The sequence below is a fragment of the Canis lupus genome, chromosome 33 (assembly GCF_003254725.2).
Source record: "Canis lupus dingo isolate Sandy chromosome 33, ASM325472v2, whole genome shotgun sequence".
NCBI classification, from domain to species: Eukaryota; Metazoa; Chordata; class Mammalia; order Carnivora; family Canidae; genus Canis; species Canis lupus.
This window is the reverse complement of record NC_064275.1, coordinates 19,269,056-19,282,818: the sequence shown is the minus strand read 5'-3', so window position 1 is coordinate 19,282,818 and position 13,763 is coordinate 19,269,056. Positions and strand designations below refer to the sequence as shown.

General features: G+C 34.8%; 1 protein-coding gene across 32 annotated transcripts in view; it reads left to right on the top strand.

The window, feature by feature from the left end:
- The window catches only part of ZBTB20 (zinc finger and BTB domain containing 20), a 773,610-nt gene that overhangs the window by 191,050 nt on the left and 568,797 nt on the right, over positions 1-13,763 (top strand). For 2 of the 32 annotated variants that reach the window (XM_049105219.1, XM_049105218.1), the window contains exon 1: positions 11,278-11,463. The exons of the other annotated variants lie outside the window; for them this stretch is intronic. The gene's annotated coding sequence lies outside the window, so the exon portion shown is untranslated. Of the gene's footprint in view, positions 1-11,277; positions 11,464-13,763 lie in introns of those variants that run through there. 32 annotated transcript variants of the gene reach the window in all.

Sequence of the window (13,763 nt, the reverse complement as noted above, 5' to 3'; positions counted from 1 at the left end):
ACCCCTGATGAACAAGGCTGCCCAAAAACAGCTTGAGGAGAATCTCCTGCCTTCCAGAGCTGCAATCCTAAGGAAGTATGCTACTTTTGAAAAATGGGACATGAGTAGAAATAATATGTATTGGAAAGAACAGATGCTTCAGAGTCAAGTAGGATCAAGTCATGGTGTCACCAGTTAGCTGACATGTGATGTCACAAAAATAACTTTACATTTTTGAACTCCATCCTTTCTTGCATCACATGGTGTTAATACCTCATTTGATTGTGACAAAATTAAATAGCAAAATATTTGCTAAGTGCCTAGTCGAAAATAAGGTATAACTAAATATTAGTTTCCTTTCTTGCATTCTTGCTTCTTCCAATCGATAAAGGAGGATTCATGGGCAAAGTATAACACACCTTCTCTTTCTGCTCTTATAGCTTGTTTCTGAAGAAGCACAACATGAGTAGCCTACAATATAGTACCATAGTGGCCTCAAGGGTTCACTCTGTCTCCCTTAGTTCTTGTTCGCTATGAGGCCATGATTAGGGAGACTGTTACTTAGTGGAAAGTGTCTAATCTGAAGAATTTTTTTTTTTTATTTGAAAGGAGAGCAAGAGGATTCATCTGTACTAAGTAGCCACACAATCAGCTTGGAAGGTATTTGGCATTCATGTGGATTTTGGCAAGAAATAAGCTTCATCTGAACTCTGTTGCACTCTTATTCATTTTGTTAAAACTGATGTTCAAAATATTACAGTTATATTCAAGTAAGAATAGGAAAATTTTCACCACATAATTTATGTTTGTAGATTTTTGTGAATTGTAAATTAAACCTGCAAGCTCTTGGCTAAAGTATTTGCCTCTTCATTTCAAAGGAAGGAGTTAAAATTCTTATTCTTATCATTAGTGTGATTATAGATTAATTTGTTCTTACTGCCCTTTCAGAACAAAATGAAAACCAGTAATATTTGATTCTAACCATTTCACACTTTCAATAGAATGATTTAGAAAGGATGCAACTGAATTGCACATATGAACTATATAAATAGCCTTTTAGGGAATAGGAAGTTGTAAACAGGAACTTGAAGGTAATTTTGTCCTTATCTTCAGGTTTAATTTGCCTGCCAGAATTTGTAAACTGATAAAAATTGTTACTTGTTTATATAATTTCTGCATTTATTGACATGTTCATGAGGTAGAAAACTAGACAAACTCAAAATTCCTTCATCTATGGTTTTACTCTTATTTTCTCAACTTGGAAGTCTTCTCATAACAGGGAACTCACTCTACTTCTGTCCTTTTTCAACTCCCAGCTGCACAGTCATCCTTGTGTCCCTTCAGGACAGTAATACAGGAATTTTATCTTCCAAGTGGGCACCTGTTAGGTCTTCAACTGATTACTGGTCCTCTAGGTCCGCAACTCTGCCTGTGTTTCTCCAGGCTGCTCTAGCCATTCCACTACCTGCTTCCTCAGGAGCTAACTCTGAGTGTCCTTCAAGCTGTATGGTTAGCCACTTCCTGCAGTGTGATCCCCACTTGCTTAGTTCCCCACTGGGAACAAAGCCTAAATACAGGGCTCTCTCTTTTCCTCATTCATAGTATTTACCTCTTCTTGCTATGCACTTTATATTTTATGTCTGTATGCCCTCTAGTATATACTGCTTCTTATAAATTATAAACTCCCTAAAGGCAGATGTAAAATTCTTTCTTATATGTATGTGTCTCACAGGGAACAGTATAGTACCTTGTACCAACTAGGTGTTTAATGCATGTTTATTAAGGTTATTTGAATCCGTGTAACCTAGGCAGTTGTAAAGAGCATTGCATTACTTATCATCCCACTTTTTGTTTCTAAGCAGTTTTTATAAGGAGATATATCTCAAGTTCTCAGAATCTTAAATATTATAGCATCTTTTTTTTGAAATTCATGAAAAATGTCCAATTGTCTAATCTTCACATTTAAAATTATTTTAACACACCATTCACAAAATTATCCCACTCACTTGAAGTACTGATATAAATATGGTTCCTGTCTTTGTAGGTATGACAACTTCAGATGTCAGTTGATGATTTACTTGAAATTGTATGTTGGAGATTGTATTTTTTTTCTCCTCACTTTTCTACAGAGGATAATTTATCTCTTCTGAAATCTTTTCCATAGTCCTGGCATCTGAGGAATTTTCCAGACCTGTTATGCAGAAATAATACAATAATGCCTATAACATTGAAGAATACAGAAATAAGGCTATGTATATAGTCATAGAATGCTGCAGTTGGAAAGTGGAAACAATCTATTCAAGCCTCACAATTCACATGAGCAAACTGAAACATTGAGAGGTGAAGGGACTTGTCCAAGGTCCCACAGCTATGTAATGGTGGAACCATACCTTCTGATGGCTGAAGGAAGACTGTTTTTCACTATATCCTGATAGAATTAGATCCAGAGGCATACCAAAGGAGAAAAGAATATAATGAAATTATTTCAAATGATAGATCTCTTAAAGAAATTAGATTCTTGCTGAGTTTTCAATGAGGTTTTTTTCTTACTATCTGATGTTATCATGTCCTATAATGTGTCAAGTCTAAAACAGATCTTGTAATGATAGAGATGTATGGCCTTTGTTTTCATCTATAAAGTGAATGTGCTTTAGTTTCATTTTAAAAAGTTACATTTGAGTATGTGCTTGTTTTTAATTTAGAAAATACAATTTAGTTGGGAACTTAATCATTGTCAGTTCTTGAGATAGTTTTTCAAGCTTTGAGATGTGTTGTGGATTGCTGTAAATGTTGGCAAAAAAAGAACCCTTTGAACAGAGGTTCTTTTATCTATTTGTTTTTTCTACTTTGGTTCTGAGATATGATGAAAAATGTTGGTCTTGAAACATTTGACTGACATTATTTTCCATTTCCAAAACTTTTGAGGATTTGATATATTTGAATTTCATTTTTATTCATATTTGGTGGCACATATTTCTTTATATTTATTACCCACTCTATTGCCCCTTTTCTTCATGTGTTCAGTCCTCTCCCAGAAGCAAGTGACATATTTCTAGCCTGTTTAATATGATTTTTTATCTATACTTCTTGATACTTTTTTTAGAGTCCTCTCTTCCCCCAATTAATAATAAAAGAGTTTTGCTACTGGCATGGAGAAATAAATTTCTAACCAATAACCTACCTGCAAATAAAAATGATAAACTCAGAACAAAAGCAAAATAAACAAAACAAAATACAATATAATGATCTGAAGGTTTTGAAATATGGACAATAGTAGGAAGATTTAGAAGAGAACTGAAACTTGGATTAAGCAACTGGTATGGAGTGGGGGGAGTTTCACATTTTTGTGGCTTTTCCTGAGGGTATCTGCAGTTGTAGTGGCAATGGGGCAACTAAATTCCAAAAGAAAGCCTGCTGCTTAATGACTGGAGGAAACCTGACAAAGAGTACAGATGCCAGAGAGTGAGGGGGGATTCAAGAAAGGAAAGAGATAGATCACTTCTCAGCCTTTTGGCTAAGATCAAGTGAAGAAAGGAAAGATATAGAGATGAGGGACCTCAAGTTCTGTATATAAACTGTGCTTAACACTCTGGCTGACTCTTGAACAACATGTGTATAGAATATACTGAAAGCAACCAACTGAGAACAGAACAGGACCAAGTTTGCAATTTGAGACTAACCAACTTTATGGACTGCTAAAACAAAAGTATGCCAGCAGTCTCTGGCTCTGTATAACAAAATTCAGAGTACCCACCATTAACATTGACAACATCCAAGATAAAACTCCAAATTAGTTCAAATGCAAACAAAACAAAACAAAAACCCCAACAAATTCTATTTCTTAAGAGAAAGGAAATCTGTCATCTGTAAGATGACAATCCTGAAAGGACCCAGATGTTGGAATTATCAGGTAAGAAAATTAAAGGAGTTATTACAATTATGCTCAATGAGGTAAAAGAAAATATTGTTGAAATGAATAAAAGGGTAGGAAATCTCAAAGAGAATTTTACATCTATCTGTCTATCTATCTACCTAGATATAGATATATAGATATATGAACATATAACAAAATGGAAAGTTTAGAATAGAAAAATACATTATCTTAAATAAATTAGAATAAATAAATAAAGAAGAATCTCTGAGGATTGGAAGACATTTAAAAAGATCTACCATATAGGTAATTGAAGAATAATAATGGGACAAAAATATTTTAATATTTTAAGAATAAAGGTCAAAACTCTGTGAAAAACATACATAGATACAAGAAGTTTAGTGAACCCCAAACAATAAATTTTAAGAAAACAATGCCTAGGGGTATTATAATTAAACTGCTGAAATCCAAAATTATATTGCATTCAAAACTCAGATATAGTGTTATAAAGACATAGTGTCCTATTTGAATGTAATTTTTAAAAGATAAGGAAACAGTAGAAGGTAGTATTTTAAGTAATAGGCTTTAGAGTGCTAACACCAAACTCTGCCACTTATTAGCTCTGTGACCTTGAGCCAGTTTCTTATCTCAAAGAGAAGAGCATCACTGAGCATCACTTCCTCCTCCTCCTTCTCCTTCTTCTTTTTAATATTTATGTATTTATTTGAGAGAGAGAGTAAGCACACAGAGGGAAAAGGAGAAACAGACACAGCATGAGCAGGGAGCCCGATGTAGGGCTCAATCCTAGGAACCTGGGATCGTGACCTGAGCTGAAGGCAGATGCTTAACCGTCTATATATGTATATGTATATTTTTTGAAAGATGGGAGGGACAGAAGGCAAGGGAGAATTTTATTTTATTTTATTTTATTTTATTTATTTATTTTATTTTATTTTATTTTATTATTTTATTTTATTTTATTATTTTATTTATTTTATTTTATTTTTTATTTTTTATTTTTTTAAGATTTTATTTTTATTTATTCATGATAGACATAGAGGCAGAGACACAGGCAGAGGGAGAAGCAGGCTCTACGCAGGGAGCCTGACGTGGGACTCGATCCTGGGACCCCAGTATCGCACCCTGGGCCAAAGGCAGGGGCCAAACCGCTGAGCCACCCAGGGATCCCCAAGGGAGAATTTTAACCAGGCTCCATGCCCAGGACCCAGCTGGAAGCAGGGCTTGATCGTACAGCCCTGAGATCATGACTGAGCTGAAATCAAGAGTCAGACACTTAATGAACTGAGCCACCCAGGTTCTTGCCAGTTATGTTTTTCAATAAAATTGTCTTTTCATAGAAGTCCTAAAATAGCTTGAATATTTAGCTTCAATAATACATAAAATTGTACATAGTATTCAGTAATTATTTTAAATCTCCAAACAAATTTGTTCTTTTTTCCTTTTTAATGCTATTTATTCATACCTTCTTTTTAATAAAACTTCCCAACAATTTGTTTATTAGTCTTTTCAAAGAACCACATTTTATTAACTGTCTTTAGGTCTGTTTTTTATTTCACTTATTCATGACATTATTTTGTTGTTTTCCTGCCTTTGCATTTTTGGTTTTACTTTATTGTACCTTTTCTAAATTGATATTTTTTACTATTTTTCTTTTTAACATAAAAATCTAAGCTATATATTTTCCTTTGCTTTAGGTGCATCCCTTGAGTTTTCTTATATGTTGTGTCCATTTTCATTAAGTTCTACATATTTTCTATAATTTTCAAGCTTTCATTAGTCTTTGACCTGTTATTTATATGAAGCTTTAAGAAAAAATTCTAATTATTGGAGATAACTGTTTCACTTTCATTATTTAATGACCATCTTTATTATTTAATAATGCTTTCACTTAGAATCTAGTTTCTTAAACATTACTATGCCTACCTTAATTTTTACCATTCTTGTAGTTTCAAACATTCTCTCATATATTAGCTAAGTCTCTCATAAACAGCATGTGATAGGACTTTTTAAAATTCAAACTCCTCCCATTCTCAAATACTTTTTAGACACATGTTAGATCTTTTTATTCTGTCTTTTATTATCCCTTAATCTGTTTTTATGTTTTTCATGTTTTTATTCCAGATAAATTCCTTGGAGTTTATTTTTCAATTCAGTAATTCTTCCTTTAGCTACATCTAATGTGATATAGTTTGATTTCAGATGTTAATTTTAATAAAAATTCAATTCTATGCATGTCTTCCTTTTAAAATCAAATTTGCCTCTTTTGTGTTTTTTTCTCCTTATTTTTGCCTTTTTCTTTTAAAATTTCTTATCATTTGGGAGCAACTGGGTGATTCAGTTGGTTAAGCGTCTGCCTTTGGCTCAGGTTGTGATCCCTGGGTCTGGGATTGAGCCCTGTGTTGGGCTCCCTGCTCAGTGGGAGCCTGCTTCTCCCTACTCGTGCTCTCTGTTGCTGTCTCTGTGTCCCTTTTAAATATAAACAAACTCTTTTTAAAAAGTAAAATTTCTTATTATTTTAAGTGTTTATCCCATTAAAGTCTGAAATTAATATTGCCACTTCAGATCTTCAGACTATGCTCTATCCATTTTCTAACTTAATGTTCATGTTTGACATAAAACACTTATTTTTAAGTATCTGCTAACTTATTTATGGAAAAACCTTTCTTCACGTGTTTGATATTTTTGATATGTGAATACTTATTCTTTTTTTTTTTTCTACGTGACTCCCACATGGCCTGGGTTGTTGAAGGTGTCTTAGCAGAGCAGATTTGATACTTCTAGGTATATTACTTGGTTGCCATTCTCTGTGGTCACAGTGGTTGTAAGCCTGCCTTGTGTCCCTGAGATCCCCTGATTATTACTGAATTGGATAACATGCCTGGGTATTGTGGTAACATTGTAATCATATGCCAAATGCCCTGTCCTTTATATTCCTTTTTCTTCCTATCATCGTGGAATTTTAATTTCTTTCTCATGAGATCAAACATTGAAAAAATTTTCTCATAGATCAAACATTGAAAAAATTGTGCATGTGTTTTTGTATTTTCTCTTTTAAAACACCTCTGTGTTTCAAAAGGAACATTTCTCTGTGACCCTAGTCTGCTATTTTATAGGAAACAGGAGAGCATACTCTTCCCAGAGGGCCTTTCCATGTCTATTTCTTTGGCTTGGATACCTTTTACCTTTTCTCCAAGAATATCTTCCTAACTCATTCCCTCGTTTATTTCAGGTCTTTATCTGAATCTGATCTTTCAATAATGTCATCATCAGTTACCGTATTTAAAATTTCACCCCCAAATACCCCATCTCGTCATTTATTTCCCCCTCCCTAGCTTTATTTTAATTCCTTAGCATGGACCATTGTCTATCATCCTATATATATTTTACTAATATTTCTTATTGTCACTTGCCACAAAAAAATGTAATCTCCATGAGATCAGAAGTTTTCATCTATTTTGTTCATTCCTATGTTCACTACGTAGAAAAATGGTACATAGTAAATACTCAATAAATTTTTATTTAATAAATGAATGAAATATTCAGTGACTGCATATTGAGTGCCTATCCTATATATTGGTGATGCTATAAAATAAAACAAGATAGACACAATTTCAGCCCTCATGCAGATGACAGTCTTAAAGAGAACATAAACTTTAAAAAGCATTGTATCACCAAAGATGGGCAAAGGCTATAATTTCAAATGGACTCTTTTGATGAACTTTTTGATATCAGATTGGCATTCCTTGAGATGGAAGTATGGAGGCATGGTGGTTATTTTTGATATGCAATGCATCCAAGACCTCTTATTTTCTTTATGTAAGAATAGACCAAAGAACACACACACACACACACACAAACACAAAGATAATGATTTAGAAAACAATTTACTGAGGAGCTGATGTAAGTTTGACTAAAGCAGTGAGAAAAATGAAAGCACCTAAGTGTGAAAAAAGAATTTCCAATAAAGTTTCCATGATACCAGGTTTCTTTTTCAGTGTTGGTAACCACTGTCTGATAAGCACAGAATGCAAAGGAAGGGCCTAACTCAACATTCTGCTGCCTTGTAATTGTACCTAAAGAGCAAGTACACATTTGCCTTTTATAACTCTGCAGGTAGTACATACAGGAGGATATGCTGTTACTTTATCATAGTAAATAATAAAGTTCATGGCTGTATTTACACAGGCTGAGTTTCTAGCATGTGAAATCATGCAAAGAATGTTAAATCTCTAATATGTGTTTAATGTACATTTCAGTTGATTTTTCTCCTAACTATACTAGTAGCAATTATTTTATTTATATGTGGAGAAGGCTGTGTCACTTAAGGGAAAAGCTAATAGATTTCTTGGCAATTTTTCTATCATGTTAAAATCTATTTCCATTTCTAACCGTTGTTATATTTTACTACTCTGTCTTATGTTTTTTAGTTATAGTCCTAGCACCTCCTTTATTTCTTCCTTTGAGCTCTTGTTTTCTCTCTATTAAAATGTCTGTGCCTGGGCTTGTAGTCAAATCATCTCTCTATCTTGCTACAGACTGGCTGGCCAATGCGAAAGAACTAATTTGTAGGGAGCCCTTTTTCCTAAATTCCATAAATTATACTACCAGCTGCTTTCACATATATAATCTCATTCAATCGCCATTAAAAACTCTGTGTGTTATAAAAAAAAATCCCCTCATTTTAAATAAGATGAAACTATTAGGGAGATTACATAAGTTCCCCTAGGATACACACTTAGTAAGCTGGAATTCAAACCCCAAACTTCTAATTGGAAGTGTTTGCTGTTCTCATTATAATTCCATTACTTCTCCTAGATATTCCACCTCAGCCTACCTGGAATTGCTTTTGAAATTTTCCTGATTTGCCATTGATTGAATGGGATTTATAATAAAAGCGTTCTTACAGCACTGAGGTTTCCAAGTGGTAGACAGAGTTGGAATGTAGAAAAAACAACGGTAGGGGTAGCTGTTACCTACCTAATTTTATAGTCTCTTTTGATTGAAAGCTGCTGCTCCAAACCTCATATTTATGCATCTGACTAATAGTTATTGAGTGTTTATTGTGTGTCAGGCACTAACCTAGACCCTGGATATAGAGTGCCAAGCAAAATAATGTGGTCTCTATATAGAGTGTACAACCTTGTGGGGGTGAGAAAGAATAAACACATAAACCAATAACCACATGAATAATTCAAACTGTTACAAATGCTACAAAAGAATAAAATAATGGTGAGATCTGTCTGTCATCAATTGGAGGTGGCCTCTCAGAGAGAGTAGAAGAACCACACAATTGGTTGGGGGCTGCAGAGCTCTTTGAGGGAACCCTGACTCAACTTCTATCATACTGTACCAGCTGGCTGTTAATGGGGGATTTAGAGCACTCACCCCTGCCCACCCTGGGGCCAAACCAACCAGTCTTTCTAATCTGTTGTAAACATTTGAGACTAGGATTCTCATCATTTGGTTTTGTAGAAGAAAAGTAGGATGGAAAGTAAAAGAAAAGAGGTTCAGTAGGTTAGTCCTTTAAGGATTGAAAAGTAATTTGTTTAGGAATGTAATTCCTTATTTTTTTTTATGCAATGTGAATTTTCTTAATCATCAGGAATAGATTGTAACACAATTCATTCAACATTTCTTTTTTTTTAATATTTTATGTATTTTTTCATGAGAGACACACACAGAGAAGCAGAGACATAGGCAGAGGGAGAAGCAGGCTCCTTGAAGGGAGGCCGATGTGGGACTCAATCCCTGGACTCCAGGATCACGCCCTGAGCCAAAGGCAGACGCTCAACTACTGAGCCACCCAGGCATCCCCATTCAACATTTATTAACCAATATTTAGGCCGTATCTACCATTTTTCAGATATTGTCCTAAGGACTAGAGATGTAATAGTGAATAAGACAAAACCCCTGTTCACATACCTATGGTCTTATGTGATAGATAATTACAATGCAACGCTATGATTATTATGACAAGATTAAGGACAGAACATCATATTCTAGAGGAGGAAAATATCTAAACTGATACATCAGGGACTTGTACATGCAGGTCAGTAGAATTTTCACATTGCCCAAGAATAAATCCTTTCTGTAATCATAACTTCAAGATGTACTGTAAATGAGGATATAATTCTTAATGTTTACCTAAATTCTAGTTTGGTTCATTTTCTTGATAGCTCTTAAGTTTTGGTATAAGAATTAAAGTTTTAAAATATCATCTATTTAATAAAACTTTCTCTTTAATATACTGTGAAGTGTGGATTACAGAATAGAGTTACTTACAGTATATTATAGATCAGGTTTCTACATGAAAGTTCAAATTAATTTATATGTAAAATCTGATATTAAATTGTTTTAAGAGGTAGCCATTAATACTAGAAAATTCAAACAGCATTTTTTTATGCTTAGTCTTTCATACATGTAGTGGTCTGACAAAGGTGTAGACAGACCAACTGTGCTCTTGGCCTAACGGGTATCTATCGTATGATTTCCTTTTCCTTCCTTATTGCCCTTTATCTATTTCCAGTTCACAGAGTTGATACATAGATAACTGTTGCTTCTCATACTTCCTTTTTCTGATAGGAAGAGAGATTTGTTTAAGTGTGAAGGGCTAAATCTAGCTTTGTAATTTACAAAAACAAGCATAATTAGTTTTTCAAGTCTACTTTTAAAATTATAATTCCTCTTACTCTTCATAGGCTTATTGTTCAGATAAAACCACAGAAATTAAAACACCTCAATTTTTAAAAAAAGGAAATTGTTTAAATAAAATCTTTAAAAAAATGAAATTGTCTTTATTGATGATTAAATTCAGCATTTTATAATAACAATATAATTAATGGTAGAGCACTCAGCTCGGCTCAGTAGAGGGTCCAGAAGTAACACATATGAAATAAAATAAAAATATTTTGGTTTACAAATTGTCTTTTCTCAAAATAGGTCAAACTTGAAATGTAAAGCACTTAAAATGTTCATAAGGATGCTCACTTGGTCACTGGGGAAGTAGTTTATGGTCTAAATGTAGGTTCAGATCTCTTTTGTGGAGCCACTGGCCCCAGCAGACCCTGCTGAGGCCCTTTACAGTGCCTTAAATGAATTAGGTATTCGATTTATTAATGGCCCATGAGGCACCACTGAGTGCCCCCCTCTTCCATCTCTAGCCAGGCCTAACCAGTATGGAGGGAGGATAAACTTTCCTGCACTTCACAGCACAGAATTGGACTTATTCAGTTCCCATTGGGCAATACAGCTGTGCCAGCCTAGGAGTAAAAAGAATTTAACACAAATCCTCTATAGTATATCTCCATCTGGAATGGTGCTGATAGCAACTTCACCCTCATGTGACCCAAACCATTCTAGGGATTATGTCATCTTCATGGGATTCCGAAGACACCATTTAACAATTCTGGCTCTGTGCTGTCCTCCAAATCAAAACAGAAATAAGGACTGTCAGAACATCATTATTCCTTCACTTACATGTTCCAACCCTGGAGAGAAAAATGGATTATAATATTTTTTTACTTCTATATTCGAACCTTGTGTTATATGTGAGCTTGGGTTATTTGCAGGGTCTCTTTAGAAGACATAAAAAGGTGATTCTGCGACTTGTGATTAACTGTTAAGGAGCCCACAACACCTTGGTCTCTTTCCTGTTGAATAATTACGTTTATTTCATCCTTATTTTCAAATTTTTTTTAGATTTATTTATTTATTTATTTATTCAGAGAGAGTGAGAGAGAGGCACAGACACAGGCAGAGGGAGAAGCAGGCTCCATGCAGGGAGCCTGACGTGGGACTCGATCCCGGGTCTCCAGGATCACACCCCGAGCTGCAGGCGGCGCTCAACCGCTGCGCCACCGGGGCTGCCCCTCATCCTTATTTCCAATTCCCTGATTGTAAAGTATAGAAAATAAGCCTTCATTTTTCACTCAGAAAAATGGGCACTATCTCTGTACATGTTACTATGACCCTACTGTCTTCCTCTTCAATAATAGAAATGGTGCTTTAAAAGGCTGGTTAGGGTTGCTTATTGTGGCTATTACTATTGTTGCTGATTCAAGAAACATCCAGCATCTGACTTGGCTCTACAGCGAGCTGTGGGATATAGAGTGATATCTTGAGTAAGCCATCTTTCTATCTTTTTACTGCCTGCTTAGGTTAGCACTTTAACTTAAAGGGACAGATATCCTCTCCTTTTCTCAAACCACCAGAGCAGTACTAATAGCTTCCCTTTAATAATGCTCACTTTATAGCAGGCACTGTGCCAGTTCCTTTAAATGCTTCTAACAGGTAATAGACACAAACGATCCTAGAAAGATGGGTAACGTGATCTTCATTTTACAGACAGGGAAAATGTCACCTGCCCAAGACCCCACGATTGAAGAGAGAGAGCTGGAATTTGATTCCAGGTTTATCTGATGGCAAAAGCCAATCACTTAACCACAGTGCTACCTCGTATAACTGCTGCTGTGCCGAACTCTGTGAGCCACAGATCTGCAGATCGTTGATTGCATGAGTAGCGTCTCTTCCTTCTTGTCACCACTTTGCACAGGCTTACCATACTGACCAAACCTTAAAACCATTGCATGTCACTTCAGAGGGACAAATCCTGGTTACATTATGGTTACGGGCCAAAAGGGAGCTGAACTGCTATTGAAAGAAGCATCACTTTACCTGCACCACAAAAATGGTCTCACCCACTCCCATCACCACCTTTGGTTGGTGATCCCCTCAGTGTTCTTCTGTCCACTCCTATCTCCTTTCCTTTCCCTGGTAGTGTCATAACAGTGTCTTTGGCAAGGTTAGCAAGTAACCACTTATTTACTTTGGTCGCCAATAAATAACAATAGCCTGTTAGTAATTGTGCATGTTTTATGTAGCTTTAGATAATCTAAGACAGGCTTAGACATCTGGCATCTGAGGTTGGATTAATATGCCTTCATACCTGGTCTCCTTTATATAATTCTCTATTAACAAAAAGTCAATCATAAAAGAAACAAACTCAAATAATTAGAGCATTTTATAAGTGATATACACTCATGTACTCATAACTTTTTCTTGAATGTTACCTAAATATCAGTTTCTGTGCAATAATATGAAAGAATAAGCTTGATATATGGTTTCTTTTTTTAAAATGTACCATATCTGTCACAAATACCTCATACGATATTGTTTGCATCTCTATGTGAGCTGTATGTACATATTTTTGTTTTATTTTGTTTTGTTTTTTGTTTTTAATACTTTATCTCTTAAAAACAGTTTTGGGTTTCCAGCAAAATTAATAGGAAGGTATATGAGCATATTTTTTGCACTTTTAAATAGTTAGCTCTATGAGGGTAAGGTATGTTCTGTTTTATCTTTTAGCATATCATAATGCCAAATACAACACTTTGCATGTACTAGATGCTCACTAAATATTGTTGACTTAGTGAATAAATTAGTCTATAATAGGTTGAACAGATTTGCAGTCCTAAATTGTTCTTGCCATCATTTCACTCTGCATAATTAAAGAAGTTTAACTAAGATGATTAAAAATGTGTTATTGAATTACTGGTGTAGATTCTAAAGCAGTGGGATGAAAGAGACCCTGGCTGTACCCCTCTGAGGAAGCAGGGAAGATGAGTTTCTCACTGTAGGTATACTTAGTGGATTTTATTGTGACTGAATTAATTTATTTCACTTAGGAAGGTTAGATTTATGATTTCCATATGGCAGTCTATAACTTCTTTCTTTTCTCCCTACCCTGCCAGCTAATATTTTTTCCTATTAGAAAAGTAATGTTTACTGTAGAGCCTAACTATATGGAAAAGTAAAAAGCAAACATTAAAATTATCTGTAATCTAATTATCTAAGATGCAATCATTCTCCATATTTTTGTATGTTCTTTCTGGGT